Consider the following 6,923-nt stretch of genomic DNA (forward strand, 5'->3'; position numbering starts at 1 on the left):
ATGATGCCCTGGGAAGGGCAAACCTCACTGTGGTTTTCTTGCTAAAAATGCAAAACCTCAATCTAACCATGAGGAAGCATCAGGCAAACCCAAACTGAGAGGCATTCTACAAAATAAGCAATCAGTCCTTTTCAAAAGTATCAAGGTCATGAAAGACTGAGGAATTGTTACAAATTAGAGGACGTGCAGGAGAGAGGTCATCAGAATGCAATGTGGGATCCTGGATGGGCTCCTGGACCTGGAAGAGGACACGAGTGGAAAAACTCTATAGTTTAGTTAATAGTATTGCCTCAGTGTTGACATCCTAGTCCTGAAAACTGTACTATGTAAGATGACATCTTCAAGGAAGCCAGGTGAAAGGTATATGACAATGGTCTGCACCGTTTTTGCAACTTTTCTGAATAACGGTTGAAATATTTCAAAATAAAAAGTTAAAAGAAAACTAAAGGAATAAGCTCCTTTCATAAGATTAATATTGCTTTCTTATACAATGTTAATGTATTAAGTACTTATATAAATGCAAGAAACAAGAAACTCAAAGATGTCTCAAAAAGGCTTTTCTACTTATATTTTAAATATATTGGTACTTTAAGAAAACTTTTGCTTGGTAGAGCTGTATACAAAAAAGAAAAAAAAAAGAATTTTCACAGTGAATGTTCCAACCCAGATTCACCCCAAGACTAAAGAACATGCCTGGCATGGAGTTATCCATGAGTTTGATTAGGGACTTATAAAACAGGAGACATCCCAATGGCAGTGGGTCAGAAGAATGAAGTCAGCATTCCACCATCCCACTGAGAGAGAGGTGTGCCGAGGGGAGAGGCTTATGAAGGTTTGTGACAATGGAGTTTCTTGCAAGATTTGGTTACAACAAGGTCTACCAAGATTTGGTTACTAACAGTGATCAGGGGAAGGAAGTTTTAACGCTTCCCTCTGGAGAAGGGGCCTATTGCCCGGTCATGTAGGTGGCTGTATGTCTCTCAGTAGTGGAGGAAGGGGTGGGTCCCCAGGCCCTGGGCCCTCACAATCCACCCCCATGCAGCAGACTATGTTGACCATAGGACAGACATTGCAGGATAAAAGACAACAGAACACTTGATTTCCCCCAGTACAGAAATAATAACCCCACAAAGAGATGCTACTGACAATTGATAAAACATGTGCTTATTTTCTGATGCATTGAATTCTGGCAGGCCAGGAAGGTGTTCCATGTGGTCCAATTCATGGGGTTACAGTCCAAGAAAGGCCAGTAAAACCTAAAAGTCACAAGTCCATGCAAACCCAACATTGGGCTCAGTTGTGGACATGAGTTATTGCTCAGTTCCCTAGAGTGCTATGGGCAAAAAGAAAAACGTTTATGGGGAACAATAATTGGTAATTCCTGCTGATATACAAGTTAAGTTTCCATTAGTGGACAGAAGAGTTCCTGGGGAAAGGGTGCTATGAGGTGGTTTTAGACATCACACCTTTCCCCCCTGCAATTGCAGGGAGTCTTCTTGAGTTAAATCTATGGTTAGCTTAGGCACAATAAGTGCCCACAAAGTCATACATATAGTACCTTGAAGTATGGGGAGGTCCTGAGTTGGTTTTATATACACACACACACACACACATACACATACACATATCTATACACACATACATACATATATATATATATATATATCTTAAACCTTAAGTGACCCCAATACCCCATGGGCTTAGGATTCCCAACCAGTGTGGCTGCATCAGCCAGGAACACAGCCATAGACCTTATTTTTCCCAATTTCTAATGCTTGTGGCATAGGCAAGTGCAAACTATTTTCATTACCTCCTTGTGGTTGTAACATTGCCAGTCCTTTTACCTGTATGGGTCCCACAGTTACCAATACAACAGAAGTAGGAGCGGCTGCTCAAGGTCATGAATTGAGGTTGGTGAAGGCTGGATATAACTGATGGGTCCACTGCTGCAGAGGTTGTTTGTCATCTTTTAGCTGCTCTTTTAAAACCCCATGCATTCTTTCAATTAACCCCATTGCTGTGGAGTTGTAAGGCGAATGAAATGTCCATAAGATGTCATGTTCAGTAGCCCAGGCTTTGGTTAATTGGCCAGTAAAGGGGGGTCCCTCTATCACTGTCCATGTGTGTGGGGACCCCAAAGGAAACAATTTCTCAAGGCTACATATTGCAGCCATCTGGTTGGCTTTTCCTAATGGGAAGGCCAGAGACAGCCCAGTAGCTGTGTCTACTGCTGTAAAGGCATATTTTGCATGCTCAGATAAGGGAAGGGGCCCAATGTGGCCTACCTGCCATCTGTTGACTGGGATCTACTCATGGCCAATGTGATTGTGTTGGTGAGGAAACATTCTTGGTCATCAAAGCGAGCAGGAGGGGCAGGCATCCACCAGGTCTTTCAGCTGTAGCCTCAGGATGGGCAACTGGAATTGCCGTGCCAGCCTCCACAGAGTCTAGTTTCCTTGGTGGCTGTTTTCCACTGTAGCCATTCAGCAGCTTCATGCAATGTATAAACGTTTGCTAAAGCATCTGCTTCAATATTGTCAGGTAAAGAGTCAGTGCAAATAGTTAGTGCATCTTCTGTTTCATGAAAAATGTCCATCCATATAGCCCTTAATTCAGCCCACTGGCTGCTTTGCATAGCCCTAGTTTCCCACCATATAGAGTCCATCACAGTTACTGCCATCCAATTGGAAGGCTGCCTGTGAGCTGATACATCAGTATACCAGGCAGGCTCTGGTATACTGCCACACCCATCAATGGTGGGACAGAAACATTCACCTTGGGAGGATCAGCAGGGTGAGGCAAGTGTTGTTCTTCCATGTAGGAAACTGGTCCTAGAATATTATGCATTTCTGTACTTAAGGGGCTATTGTTAAAGACACTATGTTGCAGCAGATAGGCTTTCCATTTTATCAGAGTGCTCAGCTGAGCATTCCCTGAATGCAGTTTATTTGCTGTGTTTTTTATCCAAATGACACAAGGCATTTTGGGGTTAGTTCATCAACTTGCAGCAGAACATTATAGGCAGCACACAATTATTTTTCTAAGGGACTGTATCACAGTTCAGCTCCTTTGCAGAGCTGAGACAAAAAGCCAATGAGAATTTGCTTTGCCTGTTGCTTTTGCCACAAGCCCCACCCAAAGCAAATATTGGTACTGGCCACTTCTAATTTGCAAGGCACATCTGGGCCCCCTGTAAAGCCTGAGCCTGTGCAATAGCCCATTTGGCTTTTTCAAAAACAGCCTTCTGTGGAACCTCCCACTCCCATGTTTTCCCTTTCCTAACTAGGACAGACAAAGGTTTTAGAATCTGCACTAAATTGGGGTATAAATTTTCTCCAGGAACCCAACAAACCAAGGAAAGCCATGAGCTGTTTAGGAGTATGTAGAGTGGGGTGATTTTGCACTTTATCAACAACAAAGGGAACAGTCTTAGCGGCTGTTTCCAATTCTGCAAGACAGTTACCTGTCAACATAATGTCATCAATATAATGAAAGAGAGTGACCTCTGCCAGAGGTTTCCACATGTTTAAAATCTTGAGCTACCAAACCATGCCCAGGGTTGTCTTTCCCCCATGAGGGCAAATGGAGGTTGGCTGGAGGGGTCTAAGGAGATACTAAAAAAAGCATTAGCAAGGTCTAACACAAAATGAAACTGGCCTAATTGTGTACTTATGTCCCTTAACAAAGTACAGCTGAAAAAACAAAGGGGAAGTTACTTTGTTAAGCTTCTATAATCAATAGTCATTCACCAGGTTCCATTGGTTTTTCTCACTGGCCAGACTGGATTATTAAATGGGCTGTTAGTGGAGATTATAATGCCCATTCTTTCTAATTCCTTGATGGTAGCAGTAATTTCTTAATGTCCCCTTGGCAACTTATATTGATGCACTGCTACTGTGCGTCTGGGAGAGGGCACCTTTACTTGGTGACCACTTAGCATGTCCTCTTTGGACTGTTCTGACCACTCAGCACCAGAGACAGAATTTACCTACAGTAGTTTGCACAGTGATATCCTGCAAAATATCAATTCCTAATATATATTCTAGAATAGGAGATATGTATACTATGTACTTTTGAGGTGGTAGCTGGCCAATCTGCATTAGTAATGGTTGTTGTGTTGCTTTAATACTTTGGCCTGTATACCTGGAGATGACCAGTGTAGGCCCTTCAGGCCATGACTGTTTTCCATATATTGGGTGCATTTTGGTCCAGTATTCACTAGTGCTGAAACTTCATGTTCATTAGTGGGGAACCAGAAAATAGTTAACTCAATAGGTGGTCCCCCAAACATGCCCGGGATGGGGGTAGGGGGCATGTGCCAGCCTCCCAGGGTGCCCCTGCCTTGTGAGGTGACTGTGGTGTGCAGACCCCTCTGCAGGGGGGACTCTCCACCAGTCGCCCTAGGTGGCCACTAATGCAGCTTCGCAGAGCACCCAGACCTACCAGCCAACAGGAGAAATGTTGCTGCACTGCATATTTTGAACATTAATGTTGTCTGACATTGACATCCTTTCATTATTAATAAAGAAGAAGCAGGAGCTTAGGATGTATTAACACCAACTCATTAATGTACTAACCAGACCATGTTCTGGAAACAATTCTACATTATAAAGAACTGGATTGGGACAAAATAAAATAGTTTCATATTTTACTCAGCTTATAATATGACTTGATGGAGGAAAATTTGATAAGCAGGAGGAAAGACTATTCTTTTCATGTTTGTAACAGAATGGAAACTTCTTGCCTAGAACTGGCCTTGAAAGGGGAATGTTTATATAAATCAGGAGACTGTTGTGTTGGTATGTCATTCTTTGAAGCTGGATTTCAAGTTGGTACTGAAGACCTAAAAACACTCAGTGTTATATATAACCAACTGGGCAATGCTTACTTCTATTTGCATGATTATGCAAAAGCATTAGAATACCATCATCATGATTTAACTTCCACAAGGACTATTGGAGACCAGTTGGAGGAAGTCAAAGTTAGTGGTAACTTGGGAAACACCTTAAAAGTTCTTGGGAATTTTGAGGAAGCTGTAGTTTGTTAACTGCAACACCTAGATATTTCCAGATTGCTAATGACACAGTGGGAGAAGCAAGAGCATTTTACAACCTTGGAAATGTATATCATACCAAAGGGAAAACTTTTGGCTGCCCAGGTCCTCACAATGCAGGGGAATTTCCAGAAGTGGGAAATGCTCTGCAGGCAGCTGTGGATTATTATGAGGAAAACCTATCATTTGTAACTGCTTTGGGTGACCAAGCAACTCAAGGATGTGCCTTTGGAAATCTTGGAAACACACATTACCTCCTTGGCAACTTCAGGGATGTGGTTATAGCTCATGAATAGTGTCTCCTTATTGCAAAAGAATTTGGAGAAAAAGCAGCTGAAAGAAGAGCATATAGCAACCTTGGAAATGCATATATATATTTCTTGGTGAATTTGAAACTGCCTGTGATTACTACCTTTGGCCTGACAGCTTAAAGATAGAGCTGTAGAAGCACAATATTGTTATAGTCTTGGAAACACATATACTTTACTTCAAGACTATGAAAAGGCCATTGATTATCATCTGAAACACCTAGAAATTCTTCAAGAGCTAAATGATTGAATTGGTGAAGGAAAAGCATGTTGAAGCTTAGGAAATGCATATACAGTGCTAGAAAATCATGATCAAGTAATGAATTTTGCTGAAAACACTTGGAAATTTCAAGAGAGGTTGGGGATAGAGGTGGTGAATTAACAGCACAACTGAATCTCTCAGATCTTCCAATAGCTCTTGGTCTGAGCTACAGCACAAATCATCCCATAATGTTTGAAACTAGTGAAATCAATAACAGTTTGCATGGTGCTCACCCCATGTTAGGACACCGACACAGTATGGAAAACATGGAACTTATGAAGTTAACACCAGAAAAGGTTCAGAACTGGAACAGTGAAATTCTTGCTAAACAAAAACTTTTTATTGCCAAACCTTCTGCAAAGCTACTCTTAGTCAACAGACTGAAGGGGAAAAAATACAAGACTAATTCCTCCACTAAATTTCTCCAAGATGCCAGTAATTCCATTGACCACTGAATTCCAAATTCTCAGAGGAATATCAGTGCAGATATTATTGTAGATGAAGGGTTCTTTGACTTACTAAGCCAATTTCAAAGCAATAGGATGGATAATCAGATGTGTTGCTTACAAGAAAAGAACGACTGAACAGTTTCAACAGCAACTTCTTCCACTCCCCTCAAATGATGCTAAAAGCACCGTCTGTTTCTGTGGTATCCCCCAAAACAGATGAGTTTTTGGATCTTCTTGCCAGCTCACAGAGTCGCTGTCTGGATGACCAGAGAGCCAGTTTCAGTAATTTGCCAGGGCTTCATCTGAAGCAAAACAACAATCAGTCAATGCTTGCCCATCTGATGACTAATAATAACAAAGAGCCTGATGAAGACTTCTTTGACATCCTTGTAAAATGTCAAGGGTCCAGATTAGAAGATCAAAGGTGTGCATCCCTCAGGCTGCCGCAAAGGGATCCATAGTACCAGACGAAGACTTTTTTAGCCTTATTTTACAATCTCAGGCAAAAAGAGTGGATGAACAGAGATTTCTTTTACAAAGAAATCGAAACAGAGACACTGAATTTGGCCTAAAAGAACTTTTGCAAAGCAATGCTTTGTTGGAATTTAAAAATTCAGAACAAAAACCAGCAAACCACTAGTTACTATGGATTTTTTTTTCAGTGACTGTATTTCCTTTCAGAACATTGCAAGGAAATTCAGCTTATTATTTTTTTCCTTAAAAGGAGAATTTATAGCACTATAATACAGCTTAAAGTGTTTTTAGAATTATGTAAATATTTTAACCTTGAATAGTATAGTATTAATAAATTAACATTCCTCTGAACACTCACTTGTTTCAGGGAGGAGGTA

General features: G+C 41.2%; 1 pseudogene; it reads left to right on the forward strand.

Moving 5' to 3' along the window:
- Positions 1 to 4,672: 4,672 nt before the first annotated feature.
- On the forward strand, positions 4,673 to 6,712 carry LOC119533494 (annotated as a pseudogene).
- The last annotated feature ends 211 nt before the right edge of the window (positions 6,713 to 6,923 follow it).

Source organism: Choloepus didactylus, chromosome 4 (genome assembly GCF_015220235.1).
Source record: "Choloepus didactylus isolate mChoDid1 chromosome 4, mChoDid1.pri, whole genome shotgun sequence".
Classification (NCBI taxonomy): domain Eukaryota; kingdom Metazoa; phylum Chordata; class Mammalia; order Pilosa; family Megalonychidae; genus Choloepus; species Choloepus didactylus.